This window comes from Rhinolophus ferrumequinum, chromosome 4 (genome assembly GCF_004115265.2).
Source record: "Rhinolophus ferrumequinum isolate MPI-CBG mRhiFer1 chromosome 4, mRhiFer1_v1.p, whole genome shotgun sequence".
NCBI classification, from domain to species: Eukaryota; Metazoa; Chordata; class Mammalia; order Chiroptera; family Rhinolophidae; genus Rhinolophus; species Rhinolophus ferrumequinum.
Genome location: NC_046287.1, coordinates 66,636,148 through 66,659,365, shown reverse-complemented (window position 1 = coordinate 66,659,365; position 23,218 = coordinate 66,636,148).

Genomic DNA, 23,218 nt, shown 5'->3' with positions numbered 1-23,218 from the left:
AATAAGTGGACTTCAAATGCCATTTTGAAATAGGCAAAAATCTCTTTTTGGCCTAATCCCCAACCATTTTTCTCCACAAACTCTCTGTCACCTAGACACGTTAGCTCAGTTGCCAGGAGCTCATTCTACACAACTTTCCATTGGCTAGATTGCTCTTTCTTCTCCACCTCTCTAAATTCTAGCATTCTTCACAAGCCAATTCAATTCTTCCTCCTCTATAAAATCTTCCAAAGTCATTCAGACCTTTTTTGAACATCTTTACCTTTTTCTGGTTAAACAACCCTTTGGCAATTTATCTAGGACTGTTTTATAGTTTCCCTTCTATTGTTATTTACCCAATACATGTTTCAGTTTTTTTTCTACTCTTACACTTTAAACTTCTCAAAGACAAGAAGCATCTTTGTATGCTCCATGGTGCTCAATAAAATACTGATTTTGTGCATTTTAATTTACTTGGCAATAATTTCTAAATGTTCATTAGAAAAAGTAAGTGGGTACACAATAGTAAGATGAATATAGTACTTTACGATGGAGGTTATTCTTTAGTTAAAAAGGGGAATATAGTCATAATTGTATCTGCAATAATTGTATCTGATCACTTGGGTTTAGGGAAATTAGTTCCTTATGGATTTATCATAGCCCAGAACCACCTCCATTTTTCCTCTACTCCCAACACCAAGAATTGTATCAGCCAGCCATTCTCTTTCAAGGGCTCTAGATTAATTTCAGATGGCTATATGATGGTGGTCGCGGTGGTGGTGGAAGGTCTGGAGAAGGATTGGGGAAAGTGGTGCCAACAATAGAGCAAGATCAGCAAAATGAGTGTCAGAAGGATGAATAATCAACCAGGATTAAAGACTGGGCATAATGGGGGTGAGTGAAATGTGAAGTTATTCGTTTTCCCAGACGACCCTCAGTTCTCAGAAATGCTCTTGGTTTCCACTGTAATTTTCTAATTAATCAGATGAACGCCGCCTTTCAAAAGTGCTAGGATCAGATTGTTATATCTGTACTAATTAATCCTGTTATTTACTTTGGCAAGTCTCCCCATAAGTCATATGCCAGGATCCTACCCTGCTGACCAATCAATAAGCATGCTCAGAGTTCTGTCACAGTGAGCTGAGATACTGATTTATAAACAAAATAATGTGCTGCCTGGTTTTGATGATATTAAAAAAGTAACTGATTTCTCAAGAGTGTGCTAATTCAATATAAGATCATAAAGGAAATTGACTTGTATTTAGAGATAGGTGATTCTGGAACCTACCAATTAACCTGCTTCCCAAAGTTTATTTCCTCTAATGGGGAAGAACTTATAGGGTTCAGATGGCTCTAACCCAGATCTATTGGTGATAAAGTGCCCTAAATATATTCAAAAGTTACTAGTTTTTCTGGGCATTTTCTTTTCTTTTTTTTTTTTTTAATTAAAGTTTATTGGGGTGACAATTGTTAGTAAAGTTACATAGATTTCAGGTGTACAATTCTGTATTACATCATCTGTAAATCCCATTGTGTGTTCACCACCCAGAGTCAGTTCTCCTTCCATCACCATATATTTGATCCCCCTTACCCTCATCTCCCACCCCCCTCCCCCCCTTACCCTCTGGTAACCACTAAACTATTGTCTGTGTCTATGAGTTTTTGTTTCTCATTTGTTTGTCTTGTTCTTTTGTTGTTTTTGGTTTATATACCACATATCAGTGAAATCATATGGTTCTCTGCTTTTTCTGTCTGACTTATTTCGCTTAGCATTATAATCTCAAGATCCATCCATGTTGTCAAAAATGGTCCTATTTCATCTTTTCTTACCGCCGAATAGTATTCCATTGTGTATATATACCACAACTTCTTTATCCATTCATCTATTGAAGGACATTTTGATTGTTTCCATGTCTTGGCCACTGTAAATAAAGCTGCAATGAACATTGGAACACACGTGTCTTTATGGATAAATGTTTTCAGATTTTTTGGATAGGAACCCAGGAGAGGGATTGCTGGGTCATATGGTAATTCTATTCGTAATGTTTTGAGGAACCTCCACACTGCCTTCCATAGCGGCTGCACCAGTCTGCGTTCCCACCAACAGTGTATGAGGGTTCCTTTTTCTCCACAGCTTTTCCAACACTTGTTACTATTTGTCTGGTTGATGACATTCATTCTAACTGGGGTGAGGTGATATCTCATTGTGGTTTTTATTTGCATTTCTCTGATGATTAGTGATATTGAGCATTTTTTCAAATGTCTATTTGCCATTTGCATGTCCTCTTTGGAGAAATGTCTCTTCAGGTCCTCTGCAATTTTTCAATTGGGTTGTTTGTTTTTTTGTTGTTGAGTTGCATGAGTTCCTTGTATATTTTGGATATTAGCCCCTATGGGAGGCACTGTTTGCAAAAATCTTCTCCCATTCAGTTGGTTGCCTCTTTATTTTGTCGATGGTTTCTTTTGCTGTGCAGAAGCTTTTAAGTTTGATATAGTCCTATTCATTTATTTTAGCTTTTACTTCCCTTGCCTTTGGAGTCAAATTCATAAAATATTCTTTGAACCCAAGGTCCATAAGTGTAGTACCTATGTTTTCTTCTATGCAGTTTATTGTTTCAGGTCTTATGCTTAAGTCTTTCATCCATTTTGAATTAATTTTGGTACGTGGTGACAGGTAGCAGTCCAGTTTCATTCTTTTGCATGTGGCTTTCCAATTCTCCCAGGACCATTTATTGAAGAGGCTGTCTTTTCTCCATTGTATGTTTTTTGCTTCTTTGTCAAAAATTATCTGTCCATATTTATGGGGGTTTATTTCTGGGTTCTCAGTTCTATTCCATTGGTCTACGTGTCTGTTTTTCTGCCAATACCATGCTGTTTTGATTATTGTTTGGGCATTTTCTTAAGACAGATAAATATCTGGGATGAGAAACAGAAGTCGAGTCACGTTTATCATTTTTGCTGTGATCCAGTGCTGACTGGATGTGTGTGTGTGTGTGTGTGTATACACTTACATGATTATACAAATTCCTATAAATCAAACTCTTGAGATTGTGGGGACAGAGCCAGGAGTGCAGTTTCCAGGCTCTCTGCCTCACATGGAAAGGTGCTGGCTCAGGTAGTAAATGGCCATCAACTGTGATTGGATAGCTATCAGCTCTGGCTAGTTGGCCGTCAGCTGTAACCAGTGAGCCATTGGCCACTAATATAACTGCTGTGGCTACGCTAGCAGAAAATGGGGGCTAGCAAGACAATGGTGGCTGAGCTAGCAAGAGCGGACTGCAGTTAGCACGGTGGATTGCAGCTAGCAAGTGAGGTGGGTTGGCAGAGAGAAGTGGATGGCAGGTTGCGGATAGTGTGGCTCCTGCTTCCTGTATCTGCAGCCCAGCTGCCAGCGAGAATATAGTGGTGTGATTCCCCCATCTGTGGCTCCGTGGGTGTTCCTTTTTGGCCTCACCTGCGTTCTTATGTGGGGAGCGGGACAAGAGACCCCGCCTGACACCCTGCATGACAGCGACAAAGTGAACCAACCATCAGTGCTAAACTTGAACCAGCCAGGTTAATTATTTCTTGAACAATGAATTGAATTGCACCTTCATAACAATTTCTTAAACCCTAATCCAAACCAACTTGTTAAAATAAAAGATCTGAGTTCAATTTAATGGATTTCTTCTTCTCATTTTTCCTTATTTTCTCCTTTACCTTCCCTTTCTCTCTCTCCTTTACCCTTTCCTACTTTTCCACTATTAACAACTGAAACTAACTAGTTTTATTGGTACAATTTCTTCCTTAAATGTATGATAGAATTCACCACTGAACCATCTTGGCCTTAGTTGTCTTTTTAAATTCATCTTGGTTCTTGGTATGGCAGGTAGGTAACTTTTTAAGTTGTCCCATGGACAACTTATGTTAAGCTTTCTGCTAAGTCCTGCTAACACCTCTCTGGAAAAAGCGAGGCACTGATTCACAATTGCCTTGTTGCAGACAGGTTGCATGGAAGTTCAGCTTCCCCCTTGGCCCCACTGTCACCTTTCTGTCCTGCACTAACTACCTCATTGTTTTTAAGTGGGGGTGTAAGATCAGCTCCCTACTGAGCCCTGCTGCCTCCAGGAAGAGGAGGAGGGGGAATGGAGTGTTGAGTAACCCACCTGATACCACTTCCTTTCACCTAGTTGTTGCTAGGTGGGATGAAGGCTCTGGTTCCCAGTGGTCCCTGCGGACACTGGAGGTGGAAGGGCAGGAATGCCAGCTGGCCCTGCTTTGCATGGCCTCATTCAATTTTGTTATTGCCAGGTGGGGCTGGAGCTCAACTGCATTGGGCCTTGCTGACACTATCCTGGTGGGGAAATCAGAGCAGCACAGGCTTCCTCTCAAGGGTGAGGGAAGACCTGCTCCCTGCTTATCCCCACTGACACCAACACCAGTGCATGCCTGCTCCTGAGTGGCGGGGTGGTGGTGTGATGGCAGATTCATATGCTACTAACCCTGTTGAGACCACAGGGAGATGCGAGTGGCTGTGGTTTTTCCTTTTGGTGTTAGGGCAGGTTTTACCAAAAAGATCTTCCATTGGTAGGTCACGATTTCCCCAGTCCTTCAGCTCGGAGGGACAGTATTTTCTTGGAGTCTTGGAGCTTTTTCCATCTGTACCTGTTGGAAGCTTCTGCAGCACCATGTCCAGAATATAAGGGAGGCCACAAGGAAACTCAGACTGAGTAAAATAGATTGTTTTCATCAGTGTGGGTGGCCACCGTTCGATCCATTGAAGACCTGAACAGACAAAAAGGAGAAGAAAGGGCAAATTTGCTCTCTGTTGAGCTGAGACATTTATCTTTTCCTGTACTCAGGCCTTTGAGTTTGGATTAGAACTACACCACTGGACTTCCTGGGCCTCTAGGTAGATTACAGACAGCAGCTCGTGGGACTTCTCAGCCTCCATTATCATGTGGGCAAATCCCTCATGATAAGCTTCTTTCTGTATATCTACATGTATACTATTGGTTCTGTTTCTTTGGAGAACCCTGACTAAAACACCCTGGGAACTCAGCACGGAGTCATTTCTCAAGTCCTGAGGTCCTAGGCATTCCACCTTCTTTCCACCTTTCAGGGACTTCCAATGCTTTTTGTATTGTATCCAGGCCTTTTTAATTGTAAGGGAGAGGATCTGAGAGGAATGGGGCTACTCTTCTCTTGGAGGAACCAGAAGTCTAAACATTTTTAATATGTAAAATTTAGTTGCTGATATGGTAAGAAGAATAATCATGTGAGTAGAGTTAGTGAATAGCAAGTCCTCTGCAAAGTATTCCAAATAACTATGACTTGGAATTATAGATAACTTCAGAGAGGCAGTAGCTTGAAGTGTTAAAACAGAAGAGGGAAAAAAAGCTCTCTTTTGGTAAAAAACTTTGTACTGTAATAATTTAGAATTATTTGAAGCTAAATTTGTCATTTTAGATATGCAATTAATTTTTAATCTTAATTGATATTTTCCCCTTGAGCTGTATTAGAAACTTGATACAATATTTAAATTTATAAATCTTATTAAAGATTGCTAGTGCCTAGATCTCATTTTTTTTTCCCTTTAAATAAAATGTACTTGGTAAACTTCAGGCTCATGTAGGTATATAGGTATGCTTTTCTTCAACTCAAGCCTGAACCAAGAAACTTTTGCTTTAGTTTTAGTAATACTTGTCCCAGATGTTTAGACTGTGTTGTTCTGACTACTTGGATAGTCTGACTGAGAGATATTGGATAGGCCTTGATTGAAACTTTCTACGTTTTCTTTTTATTTCCTTTCTTCACTTTCCAAAAGTGTTAGAACTTTTGGAAAGATACAGGCTTCTATCTGGGCTGTCCCCACCAACCACAGGGATCTGAGAGTCACCACCTTTCCCTGGGGAAAGGATATTCCTCAGACCTTTGCCCCCCCTTAGGGACAGGGAGTAAAACAGAGGCAGAGAACACTTGAGATGTCCTAGAACCAACATCTACTCCTTGGTTATGCTGTTGTGTGTTATGTTCTTGTCTTTACCAGCTCCTGTGATAACTCTGTTTCTTTACTTCTACTTTGCAGCTTTAGGCATCCTAACAGAAAAAGCAAGTCACTGACAAAGGAGAAAATCAAACTGTCCCGTGCCACTCTCCCATGTCCCCAAGTTAATGGACAGTGTTCACAAAATTCTGAGAGAAAGAAATTTTGACCCAAAAACATTAGCCGATGAAGATGTCCTTCAACTATGTTAGGCACACATTGCCTAATACAAAGCATGTGAGACATACAACACTCATGAAAATTTCTTTGCCAATGAATCTGGAAAAATGAGAGTTGAATCAAAATACAGGACTTAAGAATAAAGATACTGCAATTAAATGACTGGGAGGTGCACTGAATCCCTTGTAGTGTAGTACAACATAGATCATACCTAGAATCTCACCAAAGTCTATGCTAAGCAAAACCAGGGTAATTTTCTAAGACTGAAACAAAACAGCTCTCTCTTTTGCATTTATGTCAGTTTCTCTGTGCTCATGGGAAAAGTAGAGCAATATCACTTCAAAACTTGATGGAAAAGAAAATTAAATTCTTAACCCTGGGGCATATAAAATCGTAAACTGTCATCTTCACCATCCCAGCAAGGGTCCACACTCTCCAAGACTGTCATTTAAGAAACAGGAGCACAGCTGAAGTGATAATGTTTTACCTTTCCTGCTTGTGACAGACTACATGCGTCAATTTATTTGTGCATTTTCTGAAGACCTAGGAGATGGTATTTCACTCTATTCTGAGAGCCCCTTCCTGCCAAGTGATGCCAACCTGGGGATACATAATATGGCACAAAATGGAACCAGTTATAGAAACAGGTCTCAGACAATTTTAGGACCTTGTTGAGATGGAGAAGTCATGAAATTAGAGACACAATTTTCATGAAATCCCAGGGCCCCAGAATGTTGATGGAACTGGGGTTTTGCTTTGTATAATATTTTATGGTGGCTGGGAAATGTCTACCTAAGTAAGCCCAGTTTTTTATATCTGTGAGAATAGCAACAGCACTGTCACCTAACACTAAATAAAAAGAAATAAGGTGTGCTACATTTAGAGACGTTGATGTCCTCCCCAGTGAGGCAGCCTCAGTGATGGTGTCAGAGTTTGGTAGGAAGGAAAGGGAACTATGAAGTGTGTTCCCCGACATCGCCCGGGCCTAGTGAAAACTTAGAGCTTATTCGTGGCTAAGTAATTCAACCTTATAAATTTCTTCAATGAAATCTCCAGTTTAAGTATGTAGAAAAAAGCGTCAGTGGCTTAATAAAAACCCTGCAAAAAGGAAGGAGGATCTTCTCACACCAAAATAATGAAACACAGAATAAAATAATAAAAAAAAAGCCTCTCTAGAAGTGACCACAATGAACAACTTTGTGTGCATAACTAATATTGAATTAGCTGCCAAATACCTATGACATGTTTTAGTTACTTTTAAACATTTCATATATTTCTAAGCTTGTATAGGTGGAATCCCAAACAATAAAATGAAGAGGAAGAAATAATCCTGTTGCATAACACAAGGATTATACTTTTTAGCATCCTTTCGATGTGAGTATGGTTCAGGTAATCTGAGTTTTAGCTGTATTTGTGTAAGAATGATTTTTAAAAAATTAATATGGGATTCACTGTATTGGTAGTCAAAAAAGCAAGTTTCCAAAACCTGCCTTAACCTATAAAGATTTCAGCTGAGTCAGAGGAGACCAGGACAGACTGAATGTTTTACTAAGAAACCTGTGAAAAAAGTAGAAAAAGAAAAATCTCAAAGTAGTGCACTTTTGGAATAAATGTAGGCCTAACATTCTGAAGGGATCCTTCAGTGCAATAAAGAGAAGGATTTCTGTTAGGGTATTTAGAAAATCTGAAAGATGCATTTGTTTGGGCTCTTCAACTTCTGAAAATAGCGGGTTTTCTCCTACACGTGATGTACAGTTTGTTTTTGTTTTTTTTTACTTGAAACAGTTTGAGAAAATGCTCCTGTATAGGAACTTTCAAAGTTATTTTCTGAACTGTTAAACCTTTTTTTTTTCATTGAACACTTTGTTATAAGTGCAAACTACTTGAAAAATAGATGATTCCTTCTCATAGTCTTACTTTTAGTGTGAATTGAAAAGATTGCTTTCTGCTTCCATGACTTAGTTTTTATGGGGTGTCACTCTTCCTGACTTTGTCTCTTACCCATTTTCTCTATTACAAGTGGGGAGGGTGCAGTTTCAGTGCATGATCTGTGTCTTTCTGTAGATTATTTGCTAAAAGTAATGGGAAGGAAACATTATAAAGTTTTACTGTATTCTTCTCTAGGACAATACTAGTAGGTCGAATGATGTTTCATTCTCCAATATAAAACCAGCCTTGGTAGGTGGGGAGAAGAGCGTCTGATTTCTACCAGGAAATTACTTACAAAGCCAACTTAATCTTAGAATCATGAGGATGAAAGAATCTTGAAATGTATTCTAATCTGTCCCGTGTTCAGGTAGGATATTGTGGAAGCACCAGTCTCATTTTGCTTCTTTTCTTCTTTCTCTCTTTTTCCTCCTTACATCCTCATGGAACTTTTTCAACCTCTTTCCAGAGTTGGCCAGAATTGAAGGAGAGGCTGCTGGCTGAGGGATCACAAGAATTAAACCTAAAGCAAGTAGAGAACCTGGTCTTAAATCCAAAAGAACTTATTGACTGACCCATGATCTGGTCTAATTCCCGTTCAGGAACTGAGTCTCATGCACTTAGCATTGCTATTTTGAGGAAATCGCAAAGGTTGTGGTATGAATGAGGATCAAGCTGCGACCCAAGGCATCTTTGGAACATGGTGAGGAAAAAGCCACCTGGCCACATTTCTGGGTATGTACAGAGGGTGCCAAAAAATGTATACACATTTTAAGAAAGGAAAGAACTGTACTAAAATGGAAGGAGAACTGACTCTGGGTGGTGAACCACACAATGTGATATATAGATGATGTATTACAGAATTATACACTTGAAACTTATGTAACTTTACTAACCACTGTCACCCCAATAAACTTTAATTTAAAAAAATTGTAATAATATATACCGATAACAAAAGATGAATACAAGTTATGTTTGACTTTTGCAATTACAACAGGTGCTCAAAGTGGTCACAATCAGCGTAATTTTAATGCAGTTTTTTCATTTCTTAAAATGTGTATACATGTTTTTGGCACCCTCTGTGTTTGTATTGGTTCACTTACCCCGAAGGCTGTCACATCAGCACTAAGAGTTTTCCTTATTGGCTCAACTGTTTCTATGTTAGTGCAGACAAATATAATACCACCAGGATTCAGCACTTTAAAAACACTTTTTTTTTTTGTTTTGTTAGTAGTTTCTGAGGAGTAATTTCTTAGAGCTTTTGCTCCCTAAGAATGATATTTTCAGTACATAAAAATGCTCCCCACTTACTTTCTGTCGTCAGTGCTGGGATGCCTGTCCCTCTTTATGGGGCAGGACTGGTCCCGCAGGTGCCGCAAGTGCTGCCAGAAGGCAGCCTTCAGCTCCCGCTGGAAACTGCCCAGGTTGTTCTTGAGGTCAGCCTGCAGTACAGACCGGTTTCTGGGGAACATAAGGCCATGTGCCTTTGCTGTAGTGCGGGCCAACTCAGGTGGGCCGTCCCCGCTGCACTGTGCTCCATGAGGGAGGCTGAGGTCTTTGTTAAGCCTGCTGCACAGTTCAGCTTCTCTCTGCTCAGTTCTGTTTCCCTCCACTCCCTTCCGCAGGGGTTGAGTCCAAGAGCTTTCTCTAATAGACTTACTGCTTACTAATCTCTGTTCAGAGCCTACTTTCAGGGAACCCAACTGTAAATATGCTCCTGTCCTAGTATTAGCAGGGAGGACAATCACAAACAAAACTGAAAAAAGAAAAAAAATTATTCCTCAAGTTATTAGTGTAACAGTACATTACACAGCATTGTGTTTTAGCATGACAAAGTCTAGCTCTCGTCTTGGAGTGGGCCACAAAAATAGGTGGGTAGGACCCCGAACAACTAGGTTGAAAAACAGTGAGTTAAACTTTTTTTATAGAAAAGAAATGTCCAGAGCAGACCCAACACCAAGATGGCTACACAGGATGCAGCTGCCGGCAGGACTCGGGGCACAGACTAGACAGAATGCCTTAGTTTGAATTCTTCCTCTGCATTTACTGTTCCGTGTCACACGCCCCTCATTTGTAAAATGAGTGTAATAGTAATTATACCATAGGGTTGGGAGAGGCTGAATATTCAAACAACAGTGGCCAGACCATATATGTAAAAAAAGAACGCTAACCTACAATCCACAGCAACCAGCCCAGGAAACCAATCCATTCTCTACAGCCCAGGAAGCCAGCCTACTGCCTGCGAGTCAGACATGTGGGAAATCAAACCATTATTTCCAGCAAACAATCCAGGAAGTCAAACAATAACCCCTGTAACAACTGGCCCCAAAGAGCCAGGATTTGATTAATAACGAACAGCTGTTCTAAATGTCGTCTTTGTTTCCAACTTAGGACCAACCAGCCTGTCACATAGGATGTTCTTCTCCTGGTGCTGCTACAGCTTCCCCACACCAACCGCTGCGGCCAGGCACACCTGAACACTTCCCTTCTTTCCACTCCAAAACTTCCCCATTTCTCTGCCTGCCTTTGAGTCTCTGCCAAATGCAAGTGACGGTGGTTGACTTCCTTGCTATAGCCACCTCTGAATAAATAGCCTCTGCTTGTTCTTATTGGGGCAATCTTTGTTTATTTCTACAGTTATAAGGAGGAAAAGTGTTAACAATTGTAAACCTCTTAGAAATGGTGATTGGCACATAATAAGCGTGATACAAATGTTGGTTTAAGTAAAATAAGTAAAAAGCAGTTCATGTCTTAGAGGTAGCATCCAGCCTTAATAGTGTCCTCATATACATTTTAATTGGAGGTGTGTCCTTTTGTTTGTTATACTAAGCCACTTTTATTTCCAGTGGTGGTTTAATTTTCAGAAGTTCTTAAGTGGAGACATCTATCTACATGTTCTGGAGAAGGTTCTGCAGCAGACACTAAGGCAGACAGGTGTCCTTTCCTTCCTTCCAGATAGCTTCTAGGACAGTTTTCTCAATCTGTAGAGGTTCTGGTGTTAGATTCTCAGCTTTCCCACTGACCCCTTTGATTCCAGCTATCTCTCTAGGTCCAAGACTCTTGGAACGTTTTCTTTCCTTGTTCCACTACTTTGTGGATCCCTAAAGAAAACTACCCTTATACATTATGTTGCCAAGTTCACACATCAATTATACTACCTTTTCTGACCTTATTTGAAGGAAAATTCTATCAGTACAACTGTATTAGTCCCCCCTCTGCGAGGGATATGTTCTAAGATCCCCAGAGGGTGCCTGAAACTGCGGATAGTACCTAACTCTGTATATACTATGGTTTTTCTTATGCATACATACCTATAATAAAGTTTAATTTATAAATTAGGCACAATAAGAGATTAACAACAATAACTAATAACAAAGTAGAAGAATTTTAACAATATATTGTAATAAAAGGTATGTGAATGTGGTCTCTCGCTCTCAAAATATCTTATTGCACTACTCACCCTTTCACATAAAGCACTTCATGGCTCCTCTTTGGCATGTCCGAATTGCCAGAACCACTACTCTTGGGCCTTGGGGCCGTCATTAAGTAAAATAAGGATGACTTAACACAAGCACCATGATATCATACCATAACAGTCAATCTGATCACTGAGGATGGGCTGCTCAGTGACTAATGGGCTGGAAGTGTCGACAGCGTGGAGACGCTGGACAAAGGGCTGATTCATTTCCCAGGTGGGAAGGAGCTCTATGTGGGCTTATTTTCCTGAAACTACCCATCAGAAAACAGGAGACTTTTGCAATGAGCCTGCCCTATTGCCAATGAGCTTGGTTCTTAATGTTGCTCCCATAAGCTGCAGGCCATGTTTGGATTTGGCAATTCTATTTTTGGTAAAAAAAAGCACACATCTTGACTTAGTTGTATGCTGGTTGGAGGAGAATTTGATCTCTTACATAAGCAACCTACAGCAGGCCAGTTAGCGTAGAGGTTAGACTCTGAAAGGAAGGCGTTAGGACCTGGACTTTGGTCTGTGTAGTCAACTAGGTGGCCGCTTAGGAAAGGGAGATCAGCCCTTTATGGGAGGAAGATTAATTGATAATGAAGAAGGTAACTTTAATAATATGTGAACACTTAATAGTTGAAGCAAAAGAGAGTGAGTGTGGGGAACAAGTTTCTAATGGAAGAGGATTGGCAGGAGGTAATTAAAAGCAGTTTAAAAAGGTGACAGTTTGGCTTGAAAGCTGTGGAATCAGGGGTGGGGGATGACAGTGAGTAGGTTAGGCTCCAAGATGCAGCCATGTCTCTCTAAGAACCACCATCCATTTAGGAGGGAGCCTTTCCTCAGAGAGGCTGGTTGGAATAACCATCCATGTAGAATCAGCTTGTAGAATTAATTCCTTAAAAGAAAGCTTTGTAGCAAATTATGAAACCAATGAGCTGACTCCTGCTCTAAGGAGGCAAGTGTTTGTAGCAAATTAGAAGGGACATTTTAAGAGAAAAGAAACTCTGCCAGTGACAGCTGACATCAAACTTGGAGACAGAAGGACTATGTAATATAACAGGTGAGTCTGAGTCATCAAGAATGCCTAGGAATCTATTATAGCGTGCAGAGCATTGGGAAAGTATATAAATTCTACACCAAAGTTATTTATATATAAAGTTGTTTCCTGTTCTTTTTTTTTTTATTTTTTTTTAGGAAAATATTTCAGAATCAGGTTTGTATTAGTCAGGGTTTTCCAGGGAAACAGACCAATAGAAACAAATATATATATTAATTACAGGAATTGGCTCATGCAGTTATGGTGGCCAACAGTTCCCACATTCTGCCCTCTGCAAGCTGGAGAACCAGGAAAGTCAGTGGTATAATTAATTCAGCTTGAGTCTGAAGACCCAAGAAGCAGGAACTCTGATGTTGGAGGTCAGAAGAAGATGGAGGTCCCAGCTCAAGAAGAGAAGAAGGTATTCTCCTTCCTTTGCTTTTTTATTCCATTTGGGCCCTCAGTGGATTGGATGACACCCTCCCACGTTGGTGAGGACAAATCTCTTTTACTCAGTCTACTGATTCAAATGCTCATCTCTTTCAGAAACAGCCTCCCAGGCATACCCAGAAATAATGTCTTACTAGCTCTCTGGGCATGCCTTAGGCCAGTCAAATTGACACATACAATTAACCATCACAAGGTGGTTCGTAACAAATCCGTGTTGATCCAGGATGTGTTAAATGGGGGTGAGCCAGCAAGGTGCTGGCACTGTCACAGAATAATGTAGGGTGAGACATTCTATGAGGACTATAAGGGATGTGGTCCTGGTGTCTAGTTCTCTTAGATAATGGAGTGGGAGGTAGTCAAATGTCATGTTTCCTTCAAGTTTCTTTTTTTCATGAATGAAGCATATTTTATTTTATTTTACTTTAACTCGATTATATTATTTTAGTTTTATAAAATTAGAAAAAATTCAGGCGTTTTTCCAACACACAAAAAAATGGGACAATGAATTCAAAGTTTCTATATAATGTAGCATGGTCATGATATCATTAAGCTTTCCAATATAAACAGAAAAAGAGGCATCTAAATTAATGGTTAATTTTTGGTGAATCCTTTAAAATGAAGTGGTTGTATTATCTACTTCTTAGTAACCAAACAGACTCACAACATGGGGTTTTTAGGCAGTTAAGTATTAGGTGGCATTTACCCAAATGTCTAATTTTGACTTTTGAAGAGTTGATCTTGAGTAATACCTTCAGATAGCAATTAAGTAGCAGGGTCAGGTGTATATTATTGCCATTCATGGTCTGTGACATTAAAGCCACACAACTCACCCGAAGAGAATATATTTTTCTTTCCATTTTTAAACAAAGACAGGTTTTTGTGGTGATGTTTTAACATCTGAAACAAAAGAAATCATAAAAGCTGAATTCATTGCTTATTTAAGTAAGGGAATCTTCATGAATCAAAGGGTTACTCTTTTAAAACTGCCATCGACTATACTCTTCCTGACAGCAGCAAGTGAGACAAATATCAAGGACTAGATTCCAAATTAAAAATGGTTGTTTAATACTTCTGAAGCAAGGCATTGTTTTCTTAATGCTCTGTAATAAATATTATCAAAGAACAATAAAACAGAGTATACAAAATAAACTATTTGGTAAGGCCCTACTGCTTCCTACCCTAACTTCTATTTTTGACTGTTAGCTATTCCTTTTTAAATTTTACCATCATATTTCTAAGTAACCTGTTTACATGACTGTTTCTTGATTCCTCCCTCCCTAATTTCCACTGTGGAAGGTGAGGATTTAGTACTTTTGTACCCAACCACCCACCCCTCCACACATACAACATTCTAACCTACTAACATATATGGTAAGTCAATATGCATGTTTGTTATTGTAACTATGTAAATATTTTTCACAGCTGAACTATGTGGTGTACTGTGATATTTTTGTTTTCTATATATTAAATATATCTTTGCTTTAAATTCTCTGAGTTTTCTGTTGATCTATCTATTTAATTTAGTTCCAAACTGCACCTGTAAACATAAATTTCATCTCAATATATTTATACATGTAAGATAATCTCCTTTCTTGATCTTCCTTCGTTTCTTCTCTCCCTCCCTCCCTTTCTCCTTTCCTTTCCTTTCCTTTCCTTCCTTCCTTCCTTCCTCCCTTCCTTCCTTCCTTCCTTCCTTCCTTCCTTCCTTCCTTCCTTCCCTCCTTGCCTCCCTCCCTCCCTTCCTCCGTCCTTCCTTCTCTCCTTTCCTCCCTCCCTCCTTTCTTCCTTCCTTTCTCTTTCCCTCTCTTTTTCCTCTCTAGCTCCTCCCTCCTCTCTCTTTTCTTTCTTGGTGACTTTATTTCTGTAGCTCTGAGTTCTCCTGCCCTAATCTGGATAAATTCTCTCCAAGAGGGTTTCCAAATACTGGTTTTCCTTTTACTATCATCCTGGAAATAGCTTTTTCCTCTTTCCTGAATTGGATTCCATGCCTCCTTATTTCTTAGTTTACTCCCATACTTGCTCAAGCACATCCCCCAGGAACGTCTAAAGAAAGGGGACATGTCAGATTAAGTTTTTGATTTGCATGCTTGAACATGTTTTCATTCTCTTATAGTTGAATGATTTCAACTATGTATTAGTCTGCTAAAGATGCCATAACAGAATACCACAGACTGGGTGACTTAAACAACAGACATTTATTTTCTCACAGTTTGGGAGTCTAGAACTCCAAGATCAAGGTTCCAGCTGATTCAGTTTCTGGTGAGAATTATTCCTGGCTTGCAGACAGCCACCTTCTCGCTGTGTCCTCACATGGCCTTTCCTCTGTGCCTGTGGAAAGAGAGCCACCAATGGAGTTCCCTGGGGTCGCTTCTTATGAGGACGCTAATCCTATCGGATCAGGCTCCATCCCATGACCTCATTTAACTTTAATTACTTTATTAGAGGCTCTATCTCTAAATATAGTCACATTGGAGACTAGGGCTTCAACATATATATATATATATATATTTTTTTTTTTTTTGGAGGGGGGACAAAAACATTCAGGCCATAACAAACTATAAACTATCTATATCTATCTATCTATCTATATATACAGTTTTTCTAATATATATATATATATATATATATATATATACACACATATATATATACATTTTTTTTCCCCCTTAGAATGTGAAGGCAATTCTCCATTATCTTCTAGTTTCCAGAGTTGTTGAGAAGTCTGAGACTGTCCTCATTACTAAACCTTTGTATTGAATTGTTTTGTCTTTCTGGAAGCTCTTTAAAATTTTATCTTTATCTTCAGGCTTCTGAAATTTCATGATGATGCAGTTCAATGTGGTGTTTTCATTCACTATGTTGGGCACTTGGTGAATATTTTCTTTTTTTTTTTCCTATGAGTTTATTTCTGTTTTCCTTGGTTGTTCATTTTGTTCTTTATGACTGAGAAATTCATATTCTTCAGTTTGGGAACATTAAAAAAATTTCTGAGATGGTTTCTTCTCTATTTCTTTTCTAAAAAAAGAGTTATTATTTTTCTATTATAGATCTCCTGATCTGATCCTTTAACTTTCTTACTAGATTTTATTTCCCATATATTTTCTTTTTTTAAATTCCCAATCTGTCTGTTGAATGTTGGTATCTGATGTAAAGCCCTGAGGCGAGACAGTATAGATACACTGTTCTTCCTACTACAGGAAGGCAACTACCTCTGATTATACTTACTAATAAAAATGAAAAACATTGCTTCATGCCCACTAATTGCCAGCGGGTATGTTAATTTACCTCAGTGAAGATACCACATCTGAATCTCAGTAGTGATTGGCATCACTATCTGCTACTGTTTATGATAATCTGTAGCATCTTTGTGCCCTATCTTGCTTTTGCATTGGGTGAAGGCAAGTGTTAAATGGTGTGTTACCAATGTTACCTTTTTATTTTTGTTTTAGATGTAAGAGCATGCTCATATTTTAGGTACTTACATAAATTGTTACATTATTTTTTCTTATGTAATACCTTTTTGTTTGTTTATGTGGTTCAAATATATTCTTTCTTTAACCTCTTAAAAAAAAAAAAAAAAGAATACCATCCCTGGGTCCTGCCCGGTGGCTCAGGCGGTTAGAGCTCCATGCTCCTAACTCCGAAGGCTGCCGGTTCGATTGCCACATGGGCCAGTGGGCTCTCAACCACAAGGTTGCCAGTTCGATTCCTTGAGTCCTGCAAGGGATGGTGGGCAGCGCCTTCTGCAACTAAGACTGAAAGGACAACAACTTGACTTGGAAAAAAGGCCTGGAGGTACACACTGTTCCCCAATAAAGTCCTGTTCCCCTTCCCAATAAAAAATCTTAAAAAAAAAAAAAAAAAAAAGGAATACCATCCCTAGTACCTAATGTCGTCAAATTCACAGAAGCTACAAGTAGAATGGTGCTTGCCAAGGGTTGAGAGTAGGTATAAATGGGGAGCTATTTAATGGGCAATAGAGTTTCAGTTTTGCCAGATGACAAAGTTCTGGAGATCAGCTACACAACAATATGAATATTCTTCACACTACTGAACTGTACATTTAAAAATGGGGAAGATGGTAAATTGTTATGATTTTTACCACAATTTTTAAAAAGTTTAAAAAATTATTATCTCTGCATTTCTCAACTATCTGGTGGCACTAATTGTTGCAATTAGCCCAGGGATGTAGTATTGTATTTGGCTCACTATCTTGAAAGGGTTGAGGCAGTTCAGAGGCTTCCATTCTACCCTTCCTATCCATGTAGCCATCACTTTATAGACCACGGAGCCAAAGGGGAGATTCTACCAGTTGCAAAATACATCTATTTCTACTTTATATTCTGGGATTAGGGAGATTACTATGGATAGGATGGGTCTCTGGTCCCATTGAATCTACTGGGTGATCAATTTGGGCCAAGACTCCATTTATTCCTGACATCCTAAGCTTTCACTCTTGACTGGTGGGCCGCAGTGGTATTTTGGATCTCTGGAGAATAGAGTCACTTCAGAGCCACTATGTAACTCCAGAAGGTCTGGTATTTCACCTTCCCCAATGTCCAGTATTCTCTTAAATGACAGTAGGTACCTAGGGAAAGACTTGAGGAATGAGCTATGGTAAACATCTGTGGTTTCATTGCGGGATCCTCCCTCAAAATTCTTGCTCAGTCAAGGGATTCTGGGTCTGTGAACTTATTTAGATGTGGGAACTAATTAAGAGGGTGTGAGTTCCTCACTACAGCAAGTCAAGTTAGGTTTCTTCTCAGCAGACCTAGAATGTTTGCCAAGCTGCATCCTTTGTTAGCTGCCCATCTACTTCATTTCTTGGGATTCCATGATCAATTATAATCCTACAGAGTCCTGTGAGAGTAAACCCTCTGATAACAACTCGACTTTTTGGGCTCATTGTGGTAATTGTGTCCACCTCATCTGTGCTGGTGAAGGCTATCACTTGTCCTCTACTATTTGGGGATCCCATTATTTCTGCTGAAACCAGGGAGCATTGTGGCATATCTCCCTGTTGTCGTTGGTTTATAGAGGACAGCTACCATAGAGCTTTTTCAAAGATCCTGGTTATTTATCCTCCCCACCAAAAAATATCTTTCCCTCTCCTCAGTAAATATCTTGATTTTTAAATGTCTTGGTGAGTGGAGTGTCCTCAGGTCCTTCTAGAGGGTAAGGTTAGGTTAGAGTTGGCTGAGTGGTTAGAGTTGGTCATAATACATCTGGTCCAACATTTCCAGATTCATTCTTCTGAAGTAAGCCAGAGAATTTTTGGCGTTTTAACCTTATTGACCGCTTGTCACTGTTGAGTCCAGGCTTCAATTAACCAATCCAGTAGACTGTTAATACCACGCTGGGTGCTAAAGTCAATTCATTAAATTCTATTTCCTGGGTAAGTGTACCCATAACAATGATTGTGTAACTAAACAAGCTTTATATTTCGGTTTTCCTGGTGACACACTCTTCAAACCACTTGCATGCGTGCTTTTCAGAATCCTGCAGCAGACACTGTATTTCTGTCTGGACTCTGTTAGTATTGAACTCCCATTATGAACTTAGGAAAAGTTTGAGGGGCTGGGTCCTTAGGAAAATAAGCATCCATTTTTTGAGGTCATTATCCCAGATACACTCATTGAAATTATTTTCTCCTTCAGAAGGCAACATCCCTAAGAAGGAGAGTGGGGAGGTTTAGAAAGATTTGGGGGGTTCAAAGTTCTCAGATACATTTCTGACTGCTCAAATGCCCCCCTCACATATCTTAGGGTCCCACTCCTTCACCACTTGATAACATCGCTATCTTTGAGAAGAGATGTGGTGGAGCTGAACACTTAATAGGCTTTGCAACTTTACATCTTCTAAAATCAGGCCTGCTCTTGGTCCTCAGCCAGATCTTCTTTGTGACTGCATAAGACAAAGGACTCTTTAAACTCTGCCATTGAATCTTTCTGGTTTTCCACTTCTGTTTTGAGTTAGATGGTCATAAACTACAGTTTCTTCTTTTCTCTGTGTATGCGCTCTAGGACCATCAGAGGAAGCCACCTGGCCACACAAATTTTTTTTTTTATTTGGATAATTTCTACTTTTATTAAAAGTAAAATTGAATAAGTGATTTGATTCTGCTATACTCTAACTAGGTGAGTTATTATTTCTGCTCGAAGTTTCCAGGGTTTTTTGTTTGTTTGTTTGTTTGTTTGTTTTTAAAGATTTTTATTAAAGATATAGCTAACATACAATATTATATTAGTTTCAGGGGTACACCATAGTTATTCAACATTTATATACCTAAAGAAGTGATCACCATGATAAGTCCAACAACCATCTGACACTGTACCACGCTATCACGATATTATTGACTGTATTCCCTATGCTGTACATTACCTCCCCATGACTTATTTGTTTTATACCTGGAAATTTGGACCTCTCATTCCTCTTCACCTTTTCCCCTCTTTTTAAAATTTTCAACTATATTTGACATTCATCATTATTTCATATTAGTTTCAGGAGTACAGCATAGTGGTTAGACATTTGTATAATTTAAGAAATGATCCCCCTGACTAGTCTAGTACGCACCGGGCACTATACATAGTTATTACCATATTATTGACTATTGCCCTTGTGCTTTACTTTCCATCCCCATGACTATTTAGAACTACTAATTTGTACTTCTTAATCCCTTCAGCTTTTACACCCTGCCTCCCAACCCCCTTCCACCTATCACCCCGACAAATCCAGTACCCACCTGACACCGTACATAGTTATTGCAATACTATTGACTATATTCCTTATGCTAGACCCTACATCCCCATGACAACTTTGTAACAACCAATTTATACTTCTTTTTTTTTTTAATTAACGTTTATTGGGGTGACAATGGTTAGTAAAGTTACATAGGTTTCAAGTGCACACTTCTGTAATACAACTATATATCCCATTGTGTGTTCACCACCCAGAGTCAGTTCTCCTTCCATCACCACATATTTGATCCCCCTTACCCTCATCTCCCACCCCCCTCCCCCCTTACCCTCTGGTAACCACTAAACTATTTTCTGTGTCTATGAGTTTTTGTTTCTTTGTTTGTCTTGTTCCTTTGTTGCTTTCAGTTTTATATCCCACATATCAGTGAACTGGATAAAGAAGATGTGATATACATACACAAAAGAATACTATTCTGCCGTAAGAAAAGATGAAATAGTGCCATTTGCGACAACATGGATGAATCTTGAGATTATTATGCTAAGCGGAATCAGTCAGACAGAAAATGCTGAAAAGGATTTGTACTTCTTAATTCCTTCCCCTTTTTCACCCGCTCCCTCAAGCCCCTCCCATTTAGCAACCATCAAAATGTTCTCTGTATCTATGAGTTTGTTTCTGTTTTGTTTGTTTATTTATTTTGTTCTTCAGATTCCACGTATAAGTGAAATCACATTGTATCTGTCTTTCTCTGTCTGATATCCTCAACTCAGCACAAACAATACATTTCAGGTCCATCCATGCCACTGCAGATGGCAAGAACCCATTCCCTTCCATGGCCAAGCAATAGTCCATTGTATATATGTTTGAAGAAAGGGGATATATTTTGAGGAGGATTTATGGCAATGCGTCTTTTACTGTAATGGAATTTTTTAATTTAAACATTCACCATATTGTTTGGTCACACCTCACGTATAAACTTCATGAGGAATTTTTTGTTTAGGGTTGATATATGTACCTTGAAGAAAGTCCTGTAAGAAAGTAGTGGTCCCATTTCTCAATAGTTCCAGATAAGCCTCATTTGTTTCATGTTCATTATAGAAATAATTAACTTCCATTATAAAAATAATTAACTTCTATTTTTCCAAATATTAAAAAAAATCACATTACAAGGCATTAATTTTGTAACCTGGGGAGCTTCTCAGGAGGTGATGGGCATGGTGAGAAGAGACATATTTTAAAGATATTAAAATGGTCTGATGATTCGGCTTTGGAGACTGGATTGAGGGGAGGAATCTGGAATGGTACCCAGTTTCTCACTTGGGTGAGTGGTTGGTTTGGTGGTGTTTTAACCGAGACAGAGAACACTGGAGGTGTTGTAGGACTGGGTTGAGAAGATATTCAGTTGTGTCTTTGCAGAATTTAGAGGTACTTCTGAAATGTGCCAGTAGCAATGTAGAGAAGACTGACTTCAGGAAAGTGGGAGAGAGACTTCAGGAATTGAGGAGGGAGATCCCAGCTGGAGATGCAGATTTGGGTCCTGGGCTTGGAGATGTTTTAGGGACATGGATAGGAGTAGTGATTACACTAATTCTCTAGAAAGTTCACAGCAATAAGACAAACCAGGAAAATCATGTGTCTCAGGGGAGGGGAGATAATGTTTCACTTCTGTTCAGGATCCAAGAGGGATTGCAAAAGTGTACTTTGGGACAAGACCAGGGGCACATTTGACTGGTTCACAGTTTTGTCTTGGACTGGCCCAGATATTAGTTTCTGAAGAAATGCAGTTTTAAGGGCGCTGAGCTGTCTTATAGCTGGATTCAGAGTGTGACTCATTCTGTGACACCAGGATTTTGAGACAATGAAGTACTGGCCACCTGCCTCCCTTCAGGGCTGTAATTAGCTGAGGCTTTTCTGCCTTTTGTCATTTTAAATGGTGACTGCCAGTGCCTAGCTTCTAGGAGGTTTGTGCTTAATCTGTGAGAGAAATGAGTGACTCACTCTGTATTCCCAGTCTGCTCTTAAAGAACTCAAGTTTTCTTAAATGGACCCCAGGGGAACTCCTTGGAGCTCAATATGAAATTCATCTTTATTTCTGAATTACTCAGTCCTTTCAGACTAGTTTCCATTTCCTGGGGAGAAGCAGTTCTCTGCCTGTTTAATGCTTGTTTCTTGTGGATTTCTGCTATTAGCTAGGGTTCTTATATAGCACAGTCTAAAATTTTCTCAGATCTTTGTAAATAGCCAACCTCCACAACTTTCAAACCCACTGATTGTTGGATAGCCTGTTCATATCAACCGAACTTCCAAATACTCTCAGCGTAATGGCCACGAGGAAAGGAATGAGAAGAAAATCCATCTTCAGAACAGACATCCATTTTAACATCCACTCAGTCACCAGAAGATTCACTTACAAAGGGCTTTGGGACTAATCTTTCCTTAGATGTACACTTTGGTTTCTGAGTTGATTTACTAGAAAAGCCTTCGCCAGATATGATGTTGCTCAGGCTATCTTCTTTAAGGTTGAATGTGCTCCATGCCTTATAGAACCAGAGTTTGTGATCTGTAACAATATGGGGTGTGAGGTCATCTTCAGCTATCCCTGTTTGTTTTTCCAGAGCACCAGAGCAGTGAAAACAATAGTTTTGTTCTTTAGGACTGTGATTTAAAATAGCTTTAAGGGCCAGTCCAGTGGCTCAGGCGGTTGGGGCTCCATGCTCCTGGCTCTGGGGGCTACCGGGCCGGTGGGCTCTTGGCCGCGGGGTTGCCGGTTCAGCAAGGGATGGTGGGCTGTGCCCCCAGCAACTAGAAAAGAACTGCAACTGGACCTGGAGCTGAGCTACGAACAAAACAAAACAAAACAAAACAAAACAAAAAAAAAATAGCTTTAAATAACAGTTACAATTAAAAAGACTTAAATTGGACAGACTTCCTTCTTTTTAAGAGGACACAGAAAGAGATGAGAGAGTAAGGAACCCATAACCTTCCTTTTTTAAGCCTCTTGTAGTCTTCAGGTCTTTCACAATTTCTTTGTGGCTCGGAATGGTGGGCTTTTCTACTCAATGGAGTGATGGAGCTTTCTAGAGGAAGCTCCTTTTGTATCTTTAGTTGTAAAAAGTAGAGTTTCCTATATTTTCTTACACCCCAAATCCATCAACATATTTTCTGAGATGACTTCCAGCAATGGAGGATGATAGAGGTGGATTTTCCTTTGTTCTCAGAAGTCTCGGTTCATAATAAGTCACTATTTTTCAGGTAATACACAGCCTTGACTTTAATAAAATATCTTAACACAGAAATTTACCAAAGGTGTAAATCAGGGGCATGGCGATTTATATGACAAATTATAGGTCTTCGTTTTTTTTTTTAAGTTGCTCTTGTGAGACCCCTAAAATGGTTTAATTTTTAGAAATTTGATTCATATATATTCAGATACATCTAACATATAGACAAAGAGTTTTGATACTTG